Source organism: Rhinolophus sinicus, chromosome 17 (assembly GCF_057876585.1).
Source record: "Rhinolophus sinicus isolate RSI-liver-muscle chromosome 17, RSI-T2T, whole genome shotgun sequence".
Lineage (NCBI taxonomy): Eukaryota > Metazoa > Chordata > Mammalia > Chiroptera > Rhinolophidae > Rhinolophus > Rhinolophus sinicus.
This window is the reverse complement of record NC_142517.1, coordinates 50,726,937-50,751,407: the sequence shown is the minus strand read 5'-3', so window position 1 is coordinate 50,751,407 and position 24,471 is coordinate 50,726,937. Positions and strand designations below refer to the sequence as shown.

The window sequence follows — 24,471 nt, the reverse complement described above, 5'->3', positions numbered from 1 at the left end:
CAGGTCCGGAGACTTGACCTCCGGTTTTTCGTCCTAACAAGCCAGAACTGTAATCCTGGCTTGGCTAACGACTGACTGCGTGACCCTGAACAAGTCACTTAACTTCTCTGAGCCTCAAATTCTTCCTATGTAGCACGGGAGGCAATCTGTTTCACAGGATTAGGCAGGAACCTCCCAACGTAGGGCGCGGCGTGTACTAGGTGTTCTCAAAGGCAGCAGATAAAGATGGGTTAGGAGTGTGGCCGAATCCCTGCACATGGAGATTTTCACCCCAAGCTATATGCAGCTTGGCAGACGCGTGGCCTCAGGTAGTGTGAATCGGAAGGAAGGGAGCAGTTTCCTTCCTTTCACTGCTAGAGGATGGAGAGAGGAAACTGCTTGTTGAGTAAGCACTACCTCTGCATAATGGCCATCCCTGGTGTGCCCGGGCTGCTTCTGTAAGACAGAAAACCGCTTTACAGAAGGGCCAGAAGCAGACTTGTGCCACCACTGGGGCTGAGAGGGTGTGACTCCCTGAGGAAATCATCTGCCAAATGTCTCGAGAGCGCCCTCTTGGCCCCTGGTTCTGTGCCTGCAGGGAAAGGGGTGTGGCAGGGAAGGATTGACAGGAGAGTGGCAGGTAGTATAGGTCCTCTGGCTACACGAGGTGGGGTGGACACCGTGAGTGTTTGAAGCCCAGTCTCAGAACTCTCTCTCTCCAAACTGAGGTGGGCACTCCCCACCACCAACCTGGGAAAGGGGAGATGAAATCCTCATCTCATGCCCAACACCCTTCTTGGAAACACTGCTGCCTCCCTCCCCAGCTCATGGATCCCTACTATTGTTGCTGCTGGTCCTTCCCAGCTGCTGGGGAGGCATTACTGATCTTTACAAAGAGCTCCAGTTGGAGAGGCTGCCAACCCGAGTGAATTCAAATCTCTGTGAGCAACGTAACTGTGTGTTGGTGTGAGTTCCTGAGCCTCTCTGAGCCTCCTTTACCTCTTCTGTAAGGTGGAGATGTTAATGACAGTGTTGTTCTTGGAATTATGTGAAATAATCTCCATGAAGCACTTAGCTTAGGATCTGGCATACAGAAAGTGCTCATAACAGTAAAATGCATGCATAATTGAGTGGAAGCAGACAAACACAAGACTATTCTGGGAGATTCTAGACTTTATTCTGAGAACATTGGGAGCTATTAAAAGATTTTATGCAGGGGCATGACGTGCATCTTTGTGTTTTACACTAATTTCTCTGACAGCATTCTGAAAAATGGATAACGGGAACAGAGACTGCAAGCATGGAGTACAGAGACCAGCTTGGAAGCTGCCATTGATGGGGATATATAATAGGAGCTGTGGCAAGGACGGAGGGAATTTACAAAGAACATCCAAATAATAGCTACTATTTGTGGAGCAAAAACACTGCTTATTATATTGCCTCACCTCATCATAAGATAGGTGGTAACCTTAGCCCATCATATGATTAAGGAAACTGAAGTCATCTAGGAAATAGAAGAGAGAGAATTTGAACCTTCTTCCACATTCATTAAAAGCCTTAATCATTTCCTTCTTCTACATAACTTTTGTATCAATACTACTTAGGAACCAAGAACAAGAAACAGAGGACAGCCTTTTTTTAGAAGGTTGTCCAGTCTCCACTTCACAGTTGTCTTTACCAGAACTCCAACCAAATTATGGAGAAAATGAAAGAAAAGTCTCACTCTGGATTCTTAGCTTGCGGGATTTAGATGTCCACAGATGACAAGTTAAGCCCAAGAAGTGCCTAGGGCTCTGAGGCAAGAGAGCAGGCAAGTAGGGGTGCCCTTAGCAAATTTCCAGGGTGGGAGCAACTGTGGAGCTATTCCCTTTGGGGGCTGCCCCCTCAAGGTTGTTGTCTGGTTAATTGGAGCCATCTGACCCAATGTGAGAGGCAGGAGGCTGACCATTAGTTGGGGGATGGTCCTGTCCTCCCAGCTTATTTATGGGGCTTCCACACCTATTGTCTCTGGGCCGCCTGCCTTGACAGGGTGTTTTCCTTAAGAAGTACAGATACCTACTTTCCCTCTGGACACTATCGCAGCCTTCAGCCCCTCACAAGTTCATGTTTATCCATGAATAATACTTTACGTAATGTGTTTCTTGGTGATCATTTGAGGCAGTTTACTGGCTAACGCAAATACTGCCCTGCTTTATAATGTTCATTTTCAACAACCCACTTGCAGAGAATATTTTCATCGCACTCTTGAATTGGAGATGTTATAAAAGTCTTATGGGGGGAAAGAGGAGGGTCAGGCAGTTGAAAGTGTCTTCTCAAACCCTTCTTCCTTACCGCACTAAAAGTGCTCCTCAAGGCCCTTAGATAGCCCTCCCATGTCTCCTTCTCTGCATGCTTTCAGCACCTACTGTCTAATATGAGGGTAGCTCAGGGTTAAAGGAACTGCTCTGTCGTCTGTCTATGCTTCCTGCCATGGACCTCAGTGCTGCCAGCTTCACAGATAAAGATACCTACACACACCGCTAAATCTATAGAACCTAAGTCAGAAAATAGAAATAGAGTCACAGCATCTCTAATTTAGGCACCCAGGGACTGTTGCTCCTTCTGTCCCTGCACAGATGGGCCAGTGGAGCTTGGACTGGGAACAGGAGAGAACACTGGACTAGAGGGCAGAGGCTTAACACTATGAAGACAGGTCTCATGGGAGGACCACAACCTCAGCCAAGGAAAATGGTGGTCCCATAGCCCCTAGTACAGCAAGCAGTGGTGTGGTGACTCCAAAACCTCACTAGGGTGTGAGCATAGTGTGATGAGGATAGGTCACAGAAATGGACCTATTCTGTGGTCACAAGTATGGTAGGACTGCACTTCACCCAATCAACTTCAGTGTCCTAGAAGAGACAAGGAAAAACTAAGTCTCCATTATCAAATCACTTATGTTTTAGCAAAATATCTCCTAATTCACAGTAGTAATAATCACCACGTACTGAACATCTACTGTGGACAACTGTCTATGTGCACGTCCTAATTCAATCCTCACTTGGGGGAGGAGGTATCATTTTAGAATCCCACTGTACTTAAGTCACCTTGAGCTCTTCCTGTTCTTGTATTAAAGCCAACTTTAGCATGAGATTAATGCATGAGGGCCAGGGGAGGACTACGACTCTCACTCATAAAAAGTGAGAGAAGCTTTTACTGGAGGTTTCTTAAAGAGACAAAATGGTATTACACCAAATACCCTGAGGCAAGACTTCCTAGTTATCTGCTTACAGCATCCCTTTCTGCAAAGTTCTTCTCCTGACAATCACCCTCTCACACTTCTACACCTCCCATCTCAATAACCCTCACTTTCCCACAATACTCCTCCAGCTCACTCCTCATCAAGGTTCTTCCCTCAGGATGTCACTTTCATTTTAATGTTAATTAATTTTCATTTCAATTAATTTTAATTAGCCCCGTTCAGTGACTCCAAAGGGTGTGAGAAAGTGGGAAGCTACAAATAAATAGATATATACATACATACATACATACATACATACATACATACATATGTACATGCATACATACCTAAAGACAATCCACATGCATATACTAGATCTTTACATTTACACATAGCCTGCATATACAGTATCCCACTTGAGCCCTCTTCAGACTCAGAATAAGTCATGAAGTAAATAAGGCTCTTTATCATTCCCATTTACAGACGAGAACCCTGGGGCTCAGAGGTAAAGTGACTTCCTTAAAGTCTATTAGTGAATGTTGAGCTATGTCTTAAAACCAAGCCCTCTTTCCTTCATACTACATCTGGTCCCAGGGCTGCAAAAGGCTGGAAAAGCCCATCAAACTGCCAGTGACAGTTCACAGGCTGCAGCTGCCAAAACTGCTGCCCTGTTGCCTGGGGGCAGGACTCATAAGCCATACCCAGGAGACCAGAAGCACCAAGAATGGCAGTAAATACAGGGGCAAGAGGACTCTGAGGAATCAAAGATGCTTATAATAAATTCTCTCAAAAAGATCCAGGAAATTGGCTTCTCTCAAGGGACATCTACGAGAACCAAAGTGGAAGCTGCCTCCTGTGACTCGAGAATGACCGTCTGAAAAACCTGCAGTAAGGGTCAGGCTTTGTGCAAAAGAAGTTTTTGTGTAAAGAAGTCAATGAAACTTCTTTGAAATTAACAAATGTTTGGGGGGAGAGAAAAAATCAGCATTTGATGCCTGTTGGTGATTTGTCCCACACCTGTTTCTGTACTCATGTTTTTAGAAATCTATTTTTAATAGTTTTTCCCCCCTATTTTACAGATGAAGTTTACTTTGGGAAATTTAGAAAAGTCAGACAAATGTAAAGAAGCAAGGTGGAAAAATTGGCATTCTATCAGTCGTGTTGTAGAAAGAATCTCTAGCCTAAGAAAAAGTCTTATGAGAGTTTATTTGAGCCAAACTGGTGACAATTGCCAGGAAGCAAAATCTCAAGGGATTGAGAAAATGCTCTGGAGAATGGTAGCTTTACAGCATGGGTGTCCAAACTGTGGCCCGTGAGCCAACTGTGGCCTGCAATCCGTTTTTTATTGGCCCGTAGCAAATTCCAAAAATGTATTTAGTTTACTTAAATAAATCAGGTGAGGCAATATGTAGTTCACTTCGAGTGAGTGGCCCGGCTGTTTGTGTATTTTACTACATATGGCCCTTGGTAAAAAACGTTGAAAAAAGTTTGGTCACCTCTGCTTTACAGCTTATTTTATACATTAGAATCAAAGAAGATGTAAGGAGGGTTACATGAAATTCATTGACGGTAGATTAAGGAGGCGGGAGAAAGCAGGGAAGGAGGGTTAGGGGGGTGTGACTCTCTGAGATTGGATAGAAAGTAAAACACAGAGACAGCACTTCTTTTACATTGGTGAGTACCGGATAGTTAATATTTACAGCATATACAGATGGTATGTTGGCAACAAGATAACAATGAATGGTTCTGTGGCCTTGAGCTCTGGTGAGAGGTTGTACCCTGAGGAGTCTGAAAGAGGGGATTACTCTGACATTTCAAAGGTAGGTTATCTTAGATGCAAAAAGACAATAGACAAGCTCTCTTAAGGTAAAGATTGACCTTTGTCAAGGAAGCTACAGGCCCCACCATGACTGCTTTTAGTTAGAAATGTTTATGTTCAGATTGTCCTATGTGCTTACTTTGTGTTTCTGAGTTTATAAAGCCCATCATTCAGGCCTCATCTTGAGCTTCTCAGGTTTAATACATGGCCCCTTTTTCATCCACAGTCACAAGCAGAATTAACCTTTTGGCCTATTTTCTTCTAGTCATTCCCTGTGTATTTTTCTAGAACTTTCCATAGTTGAAATAATAGTGTATATAAGCATTTCCTATATACCTTTAACAAATTATTCATTCATTTCAGCCCTTATTAGATGCACAGCAAACATTTTTAGGCAAGTTATTAATGGTTTATTGCACCGTTGGTCACTGTTCGAGAGACGGTTTAGTTTGGTGGCTAAGAGAACTGACTCTGCAATTAAGCTGCCTGAATTTGAATCCTGATTCTGCTACCTCCTAGCTATGTGACTTTGGACAAATTAATCTCTCTGGCCCTGTTTTCTTATCTGTAAAATGAGGATAGTAGTATCTACCTTACAAAGTGGTTCTAAAAATTAAATGAGTTAATTACATTAAAAGTGCTTAAAATAATGTATGTCATGGTCAGCACCGAGTAAGTGATAGCTATTAGCAATATGTGAGTGCATCATAAATTATTTAATCATTCTGCAGCTGGACATTAAGGTTGTTTTCAATTTCTCCACTAGTATAAATAGTCCTTGAATAAACCATTCACCACACATGACGGGAGGAAAGGTGGATTGAAACTCCATTGTGAAGGCGTTTGAATGGCATGATAAGGCATGAAGAATTAAGAAACTCAGGGTGAATGATCCAGGCGGAAAATATTCCTTGGGAGGAGGCTTATGATCGACTTGAAGAGATGATATTTATTTCTATTTGACAAACATTTACTGAGCATTATGGGTCAAGAAAGGGTCTAGGCTAGGTCAGGGAACACCAAAATAAATAGAAGATACCAAGATGAACAAGTGACAACTTCACTTTCAAGGAGCACTAGTCAGATTTACAAAAATTTCACAATCGTTACCTCCAGGAGGATATTTTCTCCATGACATATATCTATGTATCACCGATGTGGACAGAGGTTACAAAATGCCTAATTTCAAATGACTAAAACAGCAGAAAGTAGAAGTTCAGTAAATCCTCCCTCCTCTCCTCATCAGGAAGGCTTAATCACGAATTCCTGCTTTCCTTTTTTGCGGGGATGATGCCCCCCGCCACACACACACACACACACACACATGAACATGCCCCTGGCTAAGGATCTCCTGCATCCTTCTCCAGAAGAGGAGAATAGGAAACACAAGAGGAAATGCCTGGTGCAGAGCCCCAGTTCCTATTTCATGGATGTGAAATGCCCAGGATGCTATAAAATCACCGCTGTCTTTAGCCATGCACAAATGGTAGTTTTGTGTGTTGGCTGCTTCACTGTCCTCTGTGAGCCTACAGTAGGAAAAGCAAGGCTTACGGAAGGATGCTCCTTCAGAAGGAAACAATGCTAAAAGCACCCTGAATCAAGATGAGTGAGGACCCATCCCAATAAACACATTTTGGATACATCCCCCCAAAAAAATTCCTGCTTCACAGAAGTGCTGTGAATATTAGAGATGGCATCCATAAAGCTCTTAGTACAGTGTCTAGCACATAGTAAATGCTCAACAAATAATAGCTAACAGTTACTGAGGACTTGCCCCTGCCAGGCGCTACATCAAGCACTTTTTAAACATTCTATGATTAATTCCCTTGCAGCAACTCTGTTAGGTAGACACTCTTAATTTTAGTATTCATATTTTATAGATGATAAACTAACTGTAAATGACTTAACCAGGGTCACACAAGAAGTGATAAAACTGGATGCTTAACCAAGGCATTTGATTAATTACACTAAGCTAATGGCCAGTGTTTGATTCCGTTGACTTAGACATTCAAAGGATTAGGCCATTGTTTATTGTGCTTCTTTTACAGATGTATTTTACACATCACTCCCCAAAGAGAGTTGGTGTTTTATGAGAGAAGCCACATAGTACACAATGCACTGATCTAGGGAGCAACAGGCCTGAACTCTACTCCCTGCTGCCATAATCCAGCTTGAAGACTTCAGCCAAGGCACATCTCCTTTACTACTTCATGAAATGAGGTCAGTTGCACCAAATAATTTTTTATTTCCAAATCTGAATGACCTTTGGAAACACCTGCAGAAATTATTTAAAATATAAATTCTATCCCTGCATTCTCCCAGGGCTCCCGGCATCTGTCACTGCTAACACACTCCCCAAGCAATGTCAGTGGTCAGCAGGATTTGCAGATCAGTCCCTGGGTTACTTCTAAGTCTCTTTCTAGGTTGTCCCAGAGAAGTTCCTCCACGGGGTAAAAATCTACCAACCACGCCTGAGCATGTGGTGCTCCACAGCCAGGGGAGCCTTCTCTCCTGGGACTGCCCTTCGTGAGAGACCCTTTGCCAAGGGCTTATGAGCTATAGACAGCTGAGACCTGGCTTCAGTCTTAGCTACCCTCTCGTTGGCTATCGTCATCAGGAATTAATTGGCCACAAAGAGCTGGGCAATAACATTTGGAAAAGGCCACATTTCCCCAACACTGGGATAGTTCCTAAAGTTCATATGTCTCCTGGGAAGCTACTTCAGCTTTCTAACCCCTCTTTATATAGGGTACAATACAAAACCTTCGTAGCTTCCCACAAGAAACCCATGTGTACAGACAGCCACAGCATTCCTCTGCCAGCAGCTGGTGAAGAGATGGATGATTTGAATTAACCAGTCACCAGCTCTGCTAGGGTCGAAGTATGGGGACGATCAAGTAGGCATTTGGGAGCAAGGTTCAGTGCAGGGAGTAGCCCCTGAACAAAGCAGCATTCCCCATGACAGCCTTCCTTGGTGATCCCATAAAGCTCTCAGCTCTCTGGTTCAATCAGTGAGCAGATGGTTTATAACGGTGATAACAGCCTGCACCTCTCTAACCGAAACAGAACACCACACAGCCATGACCGGAAGGCCTCAGGATGACTCCATCCAGAAGGCAGGGACACCAGGCCAGGCCCACTGAGGCAGAACATTGGTGTGTGTTTGTGAGGGTTTGGGGATGAGGTGTACAGGCGCTTATATGAAATACAAAGGGTGACAAAAAATGTATACACATTTTAAGAAAGGAAAACTGTACTAAAATTATAATACTCAATATATACTGATAACAAAAGATGAATACAAGTCACATGTGACTTCTGCAATTACAACAGGTGCTCAAAGTGGTAACCATCAGCATCCAGACACTTCTGACTACAGCGAACCACTGCTTGAGCAACATTGACCAAAGTGCCCACTTGTACACATTTTTGTGGCACCCCCAGTATATGCCACTGTATTAAAAGGGCTGCATCAAACTGGCTTGGGGTTCCATCAAGTGGGCTGTAATCCCAGGGAGCAAGGGATACCATCTATCACATCTCTTTGGTCAGTTCCTCTGTGAGGCCTTTTTCAAGCTTACAGGAAGGATGGACACTAGGAAACTCATTTCCTTGCCCAAAGTAGATACAAAGGTCGTAGGTTCACATTCAGAGTGAACTTCACAGGAGGGATTTTTATTGCGGAATCTGAGACTCATCTGATGGTTGGGTTAAGAAGAAAGGGGCACAGTGCACCTGCTTGGTTTTACTTTCTCCACCTTAATATGTGCTGTTCACTTAGAGGACTTCCAAGGCACTTTCCCACACATCTTTCAGTTCGTCTCTATTGGACAGATAAATCAACTGAGGCCTAGAGACTTAAATGGCCTGCCAAAGATTGCCTTGCTAAGAAGTGGCAGAGTTAGACTAGGGCCCACATCTTCTGACTCTGTGTAAATGCTAATAAGGGGCAGCAGGGCAGCCAGACAATATAGAGTGAACCAAAGACTTGAGGGGGAAAAAAAAGAAAAAAAGAAAAACAGAAACTGCTGTGGGCCAGCCTCACAAAATGAGCCCTAGAGAGGAATCAGGACCAGCTCATTATTTTCTGACTTTTCACAGTGGTCAGGGATCATTAGACTGCGTTTTCCAGCCCTTCTCTTCAAAGAGCTAAGAAAAACATATCAAGTGATAAAGGGAGATTGTAGAGAATGACCAGAAGCCTGGTGGAATGTTAGTGTTGCTGCTGTGAAGAAGGATGTCACCCATCTGAGATAGCTTTGTGTGAAGCCAGACCTCTGATACTGCATTTCCTTCACCCAGAGTTTTTTGGCAGAGGGTGAGGTAGAACTTTACGGCTTCTTAGATCGCATGAGCTAGAAGACATTGTAATTCTCAGTTATTGACGACTGAGGTGAAATAGAGCGTGTTAAGATTAGAAACTGGATATTCCAGAATGATCTGAGAGATAATAATGACTTCCTCAAATTAGTGAACCAAGAACTGAACTGTGTGATAGTTACTCCTCAGAAAGAACCTGTGTAGTGTGCTTCATTTAACACATTTGGAAAGGAGATAACTGAGGCTTAAGCAGTTTGAATAGCTGGCCAAAGGCCAGGCCTCTTGTAATTGGCAGAGCTGGGGACTGAATTAACATGGGCAGGACTTCAAAACGACTCTTTCACCACTATGCTCATCAGTTTTTTCTTGGAGGCAAAGTGATGTGCGGATCACCTGACTCAGCTCCCTATTGTTTCTTCCACTAGGACGGGCTCACACTTTTGCATCCTTCTGAAATGCCCCCTTTCCTCTCACTCTGCCTATAAAACACACCATCCTCTAAGGCCTAGTTCAACCCTAGGCTTCTCCAGGAAGCCATGAGTCCAAATTATCTCTTCCTTCCCTTAAAGACTCTTCTTAAAGACACTTGCAGAATTTTCTGGGACCTTCATTTTTTTTTTTCTTTCATTAAACAAATAACTGAGATTTGGTTTTTATACTTCTTCAAGTAAATATGCATTAGCTATATCATAGAAACACTCTATAAATCCACAAATGAGGATGATACTTCCTTTAATAGATTCAGAGATGTGAACTGAATCAGCTCAGAATCTTCTCTCCTCACTTAGCCCAAATGTGGACCCAGGATCAGAAGGCTAGGGAGGTGGGGTCCCTCCTGGCTCACCTATGACCTGGAAGCAGACTTGCTCCTCTTAGATGACATTTTCCTCTCTGATCCCTTCCAATGTCTTTAATAAAACTGCAAAAAGGCTATGCCTCTGCGAGGTGCCTCTCCATTCCCTAAATAACTAATGAGACAGTAGCTAACTCTGTGAGGTAGTGGTGCTTCAGCAGCCTTTAGGGCCAAGCAAAATGAAGTCTGCTGCCTTGATTTTACTAGCCAGGAGGCTTTGAGGAAGGCTCTTCACGCTTCTGAGCCTATGAAATGGGGATACTATAGGGTTTGAAGGACCACAGTAAGAATCAGCTATAACGCTATTGTGTGCAGTGCCAGGTATCAAATAGATACTGAAAATATGGTAGCTCCTATGATTATCAGATGTGAAGTCAATCAAAAGTTGGCAGACCACTAACTTTTCTAACCTTAGGGCCAATTCAGAAAATCATAAACGTTCATGACATTGCGTAAGAAAACTCCTCTTTCTTCATCTTCTTTCTTCTTTTAATCCCATTCAAAATTAAACATTGTAACTAATTACCCACTATTATACACCGAATATTTATGTCACCCCAATATTTATATGTTGCAAACCTAATGCCCGAGGTGGTGTTATTAGGAGGTGGAGGTGATTAGGATGTGATTAGGTCATGAGGGTGGGGCCCTCATGAATAGGATTAGTGCCCTTATAAAAGCTGCCTGAGAAAGCTCCCTTTCTCCTTCCACCATGTTAGGACACAGTGACATGTGTCACCTATGAATCAGGAAGCAGGCCTTCACCAGATAGTGAATCTGCTGGTGGCTTGATTATGGACTTCTCAGCGTCCAGAACTATGAGAAATCAATTTCTGTTCTTCATAAGCCACCCAGTGTATTGTATTTTGTTATAGCAGCCTGCACTAAGATAACTAACTTATAAAACAGACATGTCTGTGAGAAAATTAGCACTGCTTTTTAGCTTCTAAAAGATTCCTGTTCATATCTGGGCACATTGAAAAAGAAGCAAAACGGAGACAACTTTCTCATGTTTAACCCTGAAATTATAGGCTTTGGACTCAATGAGAGAGCTAGAGACCACAGGAGAGTCTTATAGTAGTGGTTGCTCATCACCATGTGAGACAAACCTAAGGTATTACTGGGAGATCTTACTACACTCATAGAATGTCAGAGATTATCTCATTTCCCTCATGAGGAAACAGACACCAGGCTGATAAAGAAAACTCCCCTATGTTACACAGTGACAGAGCCCAAAGCAAACCATGGTCTCCACTCACATCTCTTTCTGTTACCTCTCACCTATCAGTTTAAAGGTATTACTGACTAAATCTTGTGTACTAGCTGTAAGCTGCCTGGGGGTGCAAAGCAGAGGAGATAGGGCCCCAGCCCTGGAGGAGTTTACAGGATAGAGAATCAAGAGTTACCCACACACAGCCGTGAGGAAACAGCTCAAGACATTTATGACCCAGAGCTAAGTGGGGCACCCAGGCTCTAAGTAAGCTCCACAGTCCAGGAGGCATAGTTGCTTTGTTCACTCCTCTATCTCCAGTCCCTTGAACAATCCAGCTGAGGCAACATGTATAATTGCTAATGCAATTAATGGACTCCAGAGCCACAGCTACTGGGATTGAATGCCACAGCACCCAAGGAATAGCTGAACAAGTTTGGGCAAATTACTGAATCTCTCTGTGCCTCGACTTTCCCATAGGTAAAGCATGGATAACATTGTAAAGATGAAATGTGATTATCCATGTAAAGTACTTTAGGAAGTGCCCACACAGAGTAAGTACTCAAAGGCACTCACTATAATTGTTATATAAGCAATCTCATTATCAGAACAGAAATTGATATTTGATGAACATATACATATACATACTTGATATGCCATCAAATGATATTTGATAAATGAATGAATGAACAAATGAATGCAGTTAGAGTCAAAGATGGAAGGGACTTTTACAGTTTGAAGTCCTTGGAGAAGGTTTCTAAGCAGAGGCCAGACATGAGCCAGGCACTTAAGGAAGCATAAGATCTGAGTAGGACAAAAGAGGAAGAGAAGAAAAATTTTTAGACTTTCAGAAGATCTTTTAGACAAAGACTTATGTTTAAAGATGTATTGAAGTGTTATTTTTTTCTGCAAAATATTGGAAACAACCTAAATCACCACTGAAATAATCAAATACAATTTTGTGAATCTGTAAAATGAATTAGTTTGAATGCATTAAAATATGTTCAAACAATACTTAAAGACAAATATGCTCAGATTATAATAAATTACAAAAAAAACCCACACGTGATAAACAGTATAATCTCAACTAAGTAAAAAAGTCCATTTGTATATAAAAAGAAATTACAGAAATGTTATCAAAATTTGGTTCTTTAAATCTGTCTTAATTTTTCAAATTGTCGACAATGTATTACTTCATGACTTTTTGTTTTTAATTGTAGTAAAATATTACATTTTAACTATTTTTTTGGTGTACAGTTCACTAATATTTTTCAGTCTTCTTGCATTTTTCTCAGGTGAAGAAGATTCGCAAGCCTGAGACCTTGTCCACACTGCCATGCTCTCAGAGTGGCTGACAGACACCATGAGTAGAAGCATGGCCACTGCTCGCGCCTGAACACCTAACCCTTTGCCCTGGTAAACACCATTATAATTTTGGAGCATGTAACTGCCTGTTGAGCGTTGGCACTTTGGCCCTCCAGTGTGAGGAATAATTCCTCCCTAAAGTTAGGTCATTAACAGGCTTGTCGTGTCTGAACAATGAGGGACGTCCTCCACTTCCAAGCTGCTCGTTTGGTCTCTGATACTGCTCCAAACAAATGCAGTTTTCAGACATTTCCTTCAATGCTCACGAATCAGGGAAGTTACTCTCGGGCTCCAGAATCCCAAAAAATTCCCTTGTGTCTCCTGAAAAATGTAAAAAGTCGGATGTCGAAGAGACTCCTCACCCAGTTCTGAAGGCTTGGCCTCATGCTTCAGCTTGCATAATGAATCACCACACCAGTTAGAAAGAGCAACCGTATGTAATAGAAGCCTGGCCAGAGGGAAGAGCTACCTGGCCATGGGCCTGACTGTCTGCTACGTGCCCAGGTCCAATGGAGAAATGCCAACCTTGAAGTACTTCCTCAGTTTTTTTATAATTCCACCATTTCTTAAGTCCATTCTCTTCCTTCTTCATTTTCATGCATCTAATTCACTTACTCAATAATCATTATTTATCTCCTACTATACACCAGGCTCTATATTAGGGATGAGATACTAGCACTAAAGATAACAGTAATAATCTTACTAACTGCCAAGCACTGTGCTAAAAAGCTTTACCTGCACTAACCCATTTAACTCTCACCACTCCACAAAGGGACAATTTCCCCCATTTTATAGATCATAAAGTTGAGATTCAGGAAGGATAGGACATTTGCACAAGAGAACTTCTGAGTAAAGGTGGCAAAATGGCTCTGGATTAAATGATCTCTCTCTCCCAATATTTTACACAATAAAGAGCAAAAGTAAAAATCAATGCAACAGTAAAAAAAAAAAATTATCAGCAAGTTCTACTTTTGCTACAAACAAATCAGCACCTACCATATTCTGTAGTTCCACAAAAAACAGCTATAAACTCTGGACAAAAATGCAAAAACAACAACCTGAAGGCACAAGAGAGTAAACAGAAGCAGACAGACTCTGGAGGGAGTCAAATCTTGGAAGAACGTACTGGCAAGGGGTGAACTACCTATTTCTGTAGTTTTTAACCTAGAAACAGGCTGAGATCAGCACTATATGGGGAGGTTAAACTCTAGTAAAAAATAAAAAAATCCATAGTCCTTCTGGCCTAAGAACCAGAGAACAGAGTGTGCTGAAATGTAAGCGAGGGAGGGGGCGCATTGGAAAGAAATGATCCAAAGAGAGAAAGAGGCCCAAATTCTGTGTATAAACTCTGACCAAGATTCTGTCAGATCCTGAACCACACAAGCATAAGGCAGCCTCAAAGCAGCAGAGCCTAAGAGATAGAGGAGCTGAGCTAAGAGTTGAACTGCTCTCCAAAGGGCAGAGTTTTGCAATTTGAATCCACCTAAGCCCATCTGCTTGTGAAAACAAAACATCAACATTCTCAGAGGGCTATAATAACAGCTATAATCTCCACAACATCAAATAACGTCTATGATATAATTCAAAATTACTCAATATGCAAAGAACCAGAGAATATAATCCAGGCTTAAGAGAAAAGACAACTGAGACCAACCATAGCATGATCCAAGTGTTGGAATTAGCAGATAAGGATTGCCAGGGAGCTATCACAATTATGCTCAATAAATTCTAGGAACATATACTTTCACTAAACATAGGGCAGGAAATCTCAAATGAGAGTTAAAAGCTATATTTAAAAATAACCAATAGGGGTGGCCGGTTAGCTCAGTTGGTTAGAGCGTGGTGCTAATAACACTAAGGTTGCTGTTCGATCCCCACATGGGCCACTGTGAGCTATGCCCTCCATAAAAAAAAATAAAAAAAAATAGCCAATGGAAATTCTAGAACTGAAAAATACAGTATAAGAAATTAACAATTCTCTGGATGGACTTGACAAAAATAGAGTCAAAGAACTTGTAGATCAATAGAAATTTTCCAATCTGAAGAACAGAAAAACAAAAAAATTGAAAAATATGAACAGTCTCAGGGACCTGTAGACAATATAAAAATGTCTGCATATATATAATTTGAATTCTAAAAGTGGAAGATTCTATGCCAGGACAATATGCTTATCAATTTAAGTTGAACGATAAAAGTAAAAGAAAAAAGAAGTCTTTAGATATCCAGGAAGAAAAATCCAGTCACCTATGAAGGTGAAAAAAATCAGATTTTCCACTGCAGTGGTTTATGGCAGAGGACAGTGAAGCAATGTCTACAAAGTTCCAATGTGTACAAAGAAAAGGTGACTCAGAAATATTACATCCCATCAAAATGTCATTCAAGTATAAATGCAAATGGCAGCCATTCTCAATTATGCAAGCATTCTAGAAATGTGGTATGTATGCATGAGCCTTCTTGAAAACATAAGCTCTACCTGATCAAGAGTTGAATCAGAATAAAAAACCCAGAAATAGAAATACTGGAGCAAAAACTCCAGTGGTGAGCATCAAACCCACATAAATATCAAAGCAAAGTAACAGAGGAAGCTATGGAGCAGAATGGATTGTAACCATCATAATCTGTACAAAGAAATAATACTGACCAATGCAAAAATGGTAGGAGGGGAGAAGGAGGTGAGAAGAAGTACAACAGTGCTAGTCTGATATTCTCTAGTAGGCCATCAGTCGGTGGTACCTAAAATTAAAATATGATGTTTTTGAAAGCATAGTAACTCCAATTCTTAATCGTTTTTATAATCCTTTTTTTCCTTAACCTCACACAGGAGCCAGATAGCATGTACTAATAGCAAACATTTACTGAGTGTTTACCATATGCTTACTGCTCTAAGCTCTTTACCCAGATTAATTTGTTTAATCCTGTTGATAACCCCATAAAGTAGGGTCTATTACTAGCCCCATTTTACCAAAGAGGAAATGAAACACAGAGACGTTAACTAAACTACTCAAAGCCCCAAAGTTAGCCAGTCATGGAATCAGAATTCAAACCCGAATAGCCCGGCTACCCAGCTCAAGTACTTCACCCCCACTCTTTCTCATGGCTCGGTGAGCATGTGAAATTGGCGGGAAGGAAACAATAAGGGGTGGGCAGATATCCCTGAAATTAGAGTGTGGGCACACCTGCCCCCACCAAGGCATTCAGCTTCTATTTCTTAAAAAAACAAAACTGTGTGCAGCCAAGCAAAGTACTTCTGTGGGTCACTATGCAGCCTATTGGGCCCAGGCTGAGGCCGTGCTTTACAGGGGTTTGAAGGAACTGCTAATATCTAAATATTCCTTGCAGTGAAGAAACATTCATCTGAATTTCAGCAATCCTTGCATGTCACTAGTTTCTAATTATTGTTGTTTTTTGTTGAATTTTTTTACCTTTAAACAATAGAATATGGAATAATCCTATTATAATTTTTTGTTTATTCATGTATTAATCCAACATACAGATCCACCTGGAAAAATGTATAATCACGCTCACAAGTAATTTTATTTCTGAATAGTGGCATTTGAGAGTCATTTGTTGCTTTCTTCCTTGTACTTTTCTGTATGATATTTATCACTAGTAAAAATAAAGATTTTTGAGAACATAAAATGAGAAACTTGTTTAAGTTCACATAGCTTGAAGCCGAGATGTCAACTCATATCTCCTAGATTTTAAGAACCATGCACTTAACCATTTATCTTACCTTCTGCCCCCTGGGGTTAAAGAAGTAGAAGTCTTAATGTGATGGATATGCTAGGAACTATGGTGCCTTTAAAGTGCTTGACCCCATGTCCAGCAGACAGTAAGTAGTAAAGAAATGTTTGTGGTTATAATAACGGTAATTATTAGTATTCATTGCTACTATAGTATGTTATTAGAAATGCTATGATAAAAGAAGTACTGTATTTTGCCATGTATAATGCATACCCATGTTTCTGGCCCAAACTTTCAGGGAAAACAGTTTTCATTTTAATTTTTTAATTCAAAGTTTTATTTGTTTACATTTAGGTACTTGTTTTTGTATTATAAAGGAATCTTAGCATTTATTTTTTAACATATTATGGTACAAGAAATTTCATGTAACAAATAATTACAAAACACCAGAACAGATACAAGGTACAAGAAATTTTATGCACCAGTAACAAATTTACGATATTTACGCATCATAGAAGGCCAAGAACTCTTCCTTGTTGCAAGTTCATCGTAAATTCAATAAATCTATCATGTTCCAGTGTATTATTTTGCATACGGACATCATTATTGATTTCTAAAGTTACACTTTTAACTCATAAGCATAAACAAAAGAATTAAAAAACATTTACACATACAGAATTCTACCCATGTATAATATGCATTCTTATTTTTCCCTCACAGATTTGGGCAACAAAATGTGCATTATACATGGCAAAATATGGTATACGATGGCCTGGAAACACAAAGGAGAAAAACCTGCTAATCCAAAAAGGTAGTCAAGGAAGCCTTCCTGGAAGAGGTGACAGAAGCTAAGTGTTAAAGAGTCAGATTTAGCCAGGTAAAAGGTGAGGAGGGCATTCCAGGCAAGGGAAACAGCATGATGGATTAAAATAACTGGTATGGCTTTGGACTTTAAACTCAGTGGGAAGCCACTGGCAAGTTTGTCAGCGTCCCACTGACATATGCCTTTCTGAGAGCTCAATGGCTGCTCGCGTGGAGCACTGCCTAGAGAGAGAAAACTGGTTGTGGTTATTGCAATAGTCCTGCTAAGAACTGGTGGGCCCTAAGGCAGAGGCAGAGTAGGTGGAAAGTTGTCTAGGACTATGGTTCTCAAAATGTGCTCTATAGACCACTAGGGGTCCCTAAAGCTCTTTCAGGAAAGTTGTGAAATCAAAATTATTTTCACGATAACGTGAAGGCAATATTTGGCTTTTTTACTGTGTTAACCTTTGGCCTAATAATACAAGAACAATGATGGATAAAACTGCCGATGTCTTAGCACAAACAAGCAGGCACTAACATCCACTAACAGTGTTGCCTTCTTCACCACCATGCACACACAGAAAAAGATAAGTCAATTTCTGTTTAAAATATTCTTGACAAAGCAATAAAAATTACTAACTTCATTAAATCTTGACTTTGAGTACACCCCTTTTTCATACTCTGTATTACGCAAGAGCAAGGACGCATAAAACACTTCAGTTACAGAGAGAAACACAATTGTCTCAGAGAAAAGTATTTTCTTTTACGGAACACCATTTTTGTCTGAAAAACATGACTGATAAACTAAGGTTAGACATGCTTGAATATTTGGGAGACATTTTCTTAAGAATGGACAAGGTGAACCTGCCATTTCACGGCAAACAATTGCTCCTTGTTTTTGTTATAGTATTTGTTATTAGTTGTATTTGTGGTCAATGGTAAAATTTGAGTGTTCAGGCAAAAATTAGAATTTTTGGAAATTTGTTTCCCCCAACTGTGAATGTGGCAACTTCCCGGTTCTTACATATATTTCTGAGGAGGTGGTTGCGATGAGCTGAATTGTGTCCCCCCAAAGAACATGATGAAGTGAAGTCCTAACCCTTGGTACCAATGAATGTGACCTTATTTTGAAATAGGGCCTTTGCAGATGTGACCAAGTTAAGAGGCGGTCATACTGAATTAGGATGGGCCCTAAATCCAGTGATGTGGTGTCTTTACGTAAAAAGAGGTCTGGATAAATAGACACAGACACACACATGAGAAGAGTCCATGTGAAGATGGAGGTAGAGATTAAAGCCATGCAGCTACAAACCAAGAAATGTCAAGGATTCCTGCCAACCACCAAAAGCTGGGAGACAGGCATGGAACAGACACTCCCTCAGGGCCTCAAGAAGGAACCAACCCTGCCAACACCATCATTCTGGATATCTAGCCTCCAAAAATGTGAGAGAGTATATTTCCGTTATTTCAAGCCATCCTGTTTTTAGTGCTTTGTTACAGGAGCCCTAGTACAGTGATGATAACAGCAAACATGATTATTTGATATTATGGAGGGAAATGCAACCACATGTGAAAGATGTGCATAACTCAGTGAGACAATATTTCCAAAGGCTCCATGTATAATGTCACAAAGTAATGCATGGATAAAAGATCCATTTAAAGTGTAAAATAGACCAATAGACTTTAATATAAAAGAGTGCAAAACGTTTGTTATAAGGTTTCAGCATCCACATTGCAGTCAACCTTTAAGAATCTACTGGACTCGTGCTTTGGAGTAGTATCAAAGAAAACAATCTACAATGATCTGAAAAGGCTGTTAAGACACCCCTCCCTTTTCCAACTACTTATCAGTGTGAAGCTGGATTTTCTCCAAATACTTCAACCAAAATAATATACTGGAACAGACTGAATGCAGAAGCAGATAGGATTATCCAGCCGTCTTCTATTACGCCAGACATTAAAGAGATTTGCAAAAATTTAAAACAATGCAATTCTTCTCTTTTTTTGTTTTGTTTTGGAAAATGGGGATATTTTCATTAAAATATTTTATTCATGGTAACATGTGATGGGTCTACTGTTATTTTAAATAAATATTTCAAACTTTCTGTTTTAATTTCTAATACAGTAAATCTCTCTAATTATAGCTCATATACATAGAGGCTTTTGAGGATCTTCAATGATTTTTAAGTGTAAAAGGATCCGGAGACCCAAAAGTTTCACTAATAAGTAGAAACAACAGGATATGGAAAATGGCTAGTAGGGGCTGAGAGAGAACAGACTTGGTTCAGTCCCAGGAACTATTCTCCTGATGTCAAGAACAGGCTTTAAAGGACAGGTGATGTCTTGGGAATGTTGAGTTCAGGTTGCCTGAGGTATGCTCGGGTGCAGCAGACCATTTGGCAAAGGGCTATGGGTGTAGAGGGTAGCTGTCTGAGTACACAGAGTGTGCAGAGCAGTCGCAATTGAAGGCCCGGGAAAGAAGAGTATTAGAAGGAAGAGAATTGCCCTGAGAAGAGAGCTCAGGATGGAGTTCAGAGTTACACCAACATTGAGGCATTGTGAGAGAGCCAGCTAGAAACCAATCTATGAGTCACAAAAAGAGTATCCAGGGGGAAGAGAAACCTCTCAGGGAGGGTTGTCACGGAAAAAAACAAGGCAGGATTTTCAAGAGTGGCAGGAGCAATTGCAACAAATATAAAGATATGAACTGAGTCACTGTTGACCAGATGAAAGCAGTCTAGAGAAAGAGGAGAAGTCATGGAGGCAGCAGGCATGGGCTGCTCCAACCTAACCAGCCTGAGGTCCAGCAGAAGTTGCGACGGTCAATTTATGAGATGGGTGGGAAGAAGGCCAGAGGAGAAGCAGAAATTCAAAATTTGGAAAAGTGAGGTATGCACAATAGAAAAAGACCCTCCAATGAGGCCAAAGAATAGGATTTTCAAGTGCTCAGGAGACGGTGAGGTAGAGAAGGCAAGACCATAAGGGCTTTGGAACCAAACTAGCTGATCAAGTCTTGCAGTTGCCATTTGGTAAATGTTTGTGTCCTCTCACTATTCATTTTTTGAAACTCTAATCCCCTCTAATCCCCAATGCTATAGTATTTGGAAGTGGGGCTTTGGGGAGATAATTAGATCATTAATGAAGGTAGAGGCCTTATGATGGAACTGGTGTCCTTTTAAGAAGAGACAAGAGAACTTGCACCTCTCCCTCCCTCTCCCTTCCTCCACCATGTAAAGATACAAGGAGAAGACAGCCACCTATAAACCAGAAAGCAGGTCCTCACTAGACACTGAATCTGCCAGCACCCTAATCTTGGACTTCCCACCCTCCAGAACTCTGAGAAATAAATATTTGTTATTTAAGCCACCCAGTCTATGATATTTTGTTACAGTAGCAGGAACTAAGACACTAGATAAGGGATTTGAAAAGCTACTTAAGTTCTCTGTGCCTTAATTTCCTCTTCTAAAAATATGGAGAGCACTAGTATATACCTTAAACCAGGCATGAATTAATACGCATTAAGAATTTAAAATGCTATCTGCCAAACAGAAAATGCTCAACCAATCCCTGTTATTGCTGAAACTGAAGGGAAGGGGGAAAGTTCTGGCATTCATCCACAGCCCACAGTTTCTAGGTTTGAGGGACAGAGCTGAGATGGTGCCTGCCTGCTGTCCCCTCCCTTCTCTGGAGTCCATATGAGGCAGGCAGGTGGTCCCGTTAGAGTTTGGGTGTGGCATAATTTTAAAATATGATTCAGTGGGACATAAACACAATAGTGCTTTCTTTTTCAATTACTGTCTACAACCACACTCTTTCAAATCCTCCTTTCTGGCTTATTAAAAGATAGTTTAAAACTGTAAACTCACCTATGCAGGCGGGAGTTGTGTTTCTGAGGCGGAACAGCACTTCCAGGGAGGGGCGGCCAGGAAGGAGGGGGAGAGGGGATGATATCCCTTTCCCTAGCCAGCCACTGTGTGATCGCTCCTGCAGTTACTGCTGCTTCTCTGGCTAACTCTGGCTGACCCACTTATCCTCCGCGTTTCGGGTGTCTGAGTGCTGAGTCTGCCTTGGGCTCATCCGAGAACTCTTCTCAGGGACCCCAGATAGGAAATCCAGCGTGGCTCAACTCCCTCACTCCACTGCTGCTTGCACCCAGCGGTCTGCCCCTCTGCTGGATGACCTGGCACAGTGCACAGCCTTCCCAAGGGGAGGAGCCAGCAAGGCATGTTCACTTGACCTTCACCATCTTGAGCAGGGTACAGGACTGCTTGTCTTTGACAATTCCCCATCTCCCCAACACCCTCCTCCCACCCCACGCTTAAGGGGAGACAGTGTTTGTGGGGGTTGCTGAGGGCAGCAGGGCCAGTTCTGCTACTTCTTAATAAGCTCCAGGAAAGCAGCTGTACCTAAATTGGCAGCTCTCTTTAGAAGGGAGCGGAGGAATACTACTGCCTGTTGTTTTTAACTGTGTGCCTAAAGTAACAAACAGGAAAAGCCCTCCTCAGCCTGTTAGGGAGCTAGCGGGAAGGGGATGAGGTGCTGTCTTAGAAAGGCACACGGGGCCAGTTTTCAAGGTACTGATAAGTAGTTTGGCCTGATCTTGAATTTCGTGGAGTCTTTGAAGTGTTTTCCATCAAGGGAATGACATGATTAGATAAGGGTTTCAGAAGAATCGGTTTCGTGGGAGGTCAGGAAATTAGAAAATGACTCAGGAGAGAGATAACCAGAGTCTGCACTGGGAGTGACGGGAAGAGAACAGAGTCCTTGCAGAGTAAACATGAAGGTCTGCCTCTGGATAGGCCTTCGTGGGCTCAGGCCATTACGGACATATCTGCACACCATTGCTGTGCTCTGCCCTCCCGTTAGAACACCCCAGACTCGAATGAGGGCCCTAGAGCCAACTGTGTGCTTATCTTGGCCATGGAGACCCTTTTCTGTCTGTATCCACAGTTGGGCCTACTCCCCATTTCCTGACTCATCGTCGTAGCTTGGATTTTCCAGAAATAGACACTGAAATGGAGTTTGGCAGTGCACTAGGAGTATTAGGGATCAACACCTATGAAAGGAAGAGGAAGGAAGCAGGATTGGGCCCAGAAACAAGTGGAACAGTATTACAGACCTGACCAATCATGAACCTGGTGGGAAGCTCTGCGCGAGGGCTGTCTGTCAGTGTCTCAGCTCAGGCACAGCCGTCCAGGGTTTTGTACCCCCACTTCACTCAGCCCAGGATGCAGGCTGCCCCACAAATGGCGTGGCCACCCATGAGGCCACTGTACAGCTGAGACAGAGTCTGACAGAGCTGACCACTGGAGCCTGCCTGCTGACCAGTCCCACAACTTGGCAGCAAACCTCACTTGGAGGGGGTATAGACAGTGCATCTCCATGGCTTCCATCCTGTCTTCCTGTGGGGACAGAGTCCCAGAGAGCAGTTTCCAGGCTCTCTGCCTCACGTGGAAAGGTGCTGGTTCGGTTATTAGATGGCCATCTGCTGTTACCAGTGAGCCATTAGCCACTAATGTAACTGCTGTGGCTACGCTGGGGGTTGGTAGGTTGGCAGAAAAGTGGACGGCAGGTTGCGAATCATGTGGCTCCTGCTTCCTGTGTCTCCAATCCAGTTGCCAGTGAGACTATAGTGGTATGAAACCCCTATTCATGGCTCGGTTGGTGTTCTTTTTTGGCCCCACCATATCCTGCGTTCTTGTGTGGGGAGCGGGACCAGAGTCCCTGCATGACACTTCCACTCTGACTTCTGGGCTTCATGATCAAACCTGCTCCTTCCAGTCTGCCTCACCCAGCTCTGCAGAAGCTGGCAGCCCAGGTTTGCCAGCAGGGCTTCGAAGAAGGAAGCAGCAAGAACGTTAGACGTGGGAAATGCTCTTTATCTATAAATCTAGCCCCAGGCACCCATAATTAGGAAGGTGAATTTACTTCTGAAGAAATTATGTAACAGCCTTCCTGGTAGAGACATTTTAGGGATTTTCTGCTGTGTCTGGATCTGTGTCTGGATCTGGATCAGACTCCCACCGCCATCTGAAGTAATCTCAAACTAACATTGGAGAAGATGGGGGCTGCTTGAGCCTTGGACATCCCCTTACTCACCCAAATTTGGAGCTAACACTGACCAGGTTTGCCTCTGCCCAGGAAAACTTGAATTAAACTAGAGGTGGGGTTTGAGGAGTAACTTTTATGCTCATCTATAAGTCTCCCTGAGGGTCATCTTAAGAATCCAGAGGCCAGCATGTTACCAAGGGCCCAGCAGGAGCTCCATAAATGTTTGTTGAATGAAACTTCTGCACAAATCTGATTCTATCGTGAGCATTATCTGAGATGAGCACAGCTCTCAATTAACCACCCCATCCTCATTCATTGAATTCCTGTTAAAGGGGAAAGTAGACTTTATTTTTAGGAAGGTGATGGTCAGGTAGTTAGTGACTAAAAGAGAAGATGAGGGAAAGACAGAGGCACTTCCAGAAAGGTCTCAATTTGTGACAGAAAGTCTGTGTAAAGCCCAGGGGCTCTTGTTTAATTGGTACCCCCGAGCTAGCTACTTATCATTCATAAGGCTTATTGGTAAAATTAGCATATTTTTAATACCTAAATCACAAGGTGTTGTAAGGATTGAAGAGACAACAGGTCAAGGGCCTAGCAGGAGGCCTGACACTTGAGGTGAGGTTATTCTCGTACTTGTTCATCATAATAAGTAAAGGAGGAGGGCAGGAGAGAAAGGGCAATGAAGCCTGGGACATAGAGGTTCTTCTCTCAGGCACAGAGAAAGGCACATTGGTATCCATCATTCATTTGTCCATTCATTCAAGATATTTATTGAGTTCCTACTATGTGCCAGGCATGATATGAACAAGACAAGCAAAGATTCTTGCTCTCCTGGAGCTTGCATTCTAGTGGAGGAGCCAGATAATAAAAACATACAGTACATTAGGAGATAATGAATGCTGCAGAAAAAAATAACAAAAAAGGAGAGTATTAAGGGGCAACAAGGCTGAGAGAGTGACTGGGGTAGAGGGAAGGAAGCAAGATGCAAATGTAAATGTAAATACAATGGCCAAGGAAAGTAGGTGTCCTTGAGGAAGTGACATGGAGCAAAATCTTAAAGGTGAAGAGCCCTGGACATCTAGGGGCAGCAGTCCCATAGCTACAGCAGAGCCCTCAGGCAGAAGCCTTCTGATGAAGAGTCTCCAGGAACAGCAGGGGCCAGGAAGGCTGGA

At 42.2% G+C, this 24,471-nt stretch overlaps 1 protein-coding gene and 1 pseudogene across 1 annotated transcript in view; one reads left to right on the top strand and one right to left on the bottom strand.

Moving 5' to 3' along the window:
• The window catches only part of ST6GAL1 (ST6 beta-galactoside alpha-2,6-sialyltransferase 1), a 133,470-nt gene extending 112,065 nt beyond the window's left edge, over positions 1 to 21,405 (bottom strand). Inside the window, exon 1 of the mRNA XM_019752122.3 lies at positions 21,115 to 21,405. The gene's annotated coding sequence lies outside the window, so the exon portion shown is untranslated. The remainder of the gene's footprint in view (positions 1 to 21,114) is intronic.
• LOC109458441 (small ribosomal subunit protein eS27 pseudogene) lies at positions 6,346 to 6,600 on the top strand (annotated as a pseudogene).
• Positions 21,406 to 24,471: the final 3,066 nt, after the last annotated feature.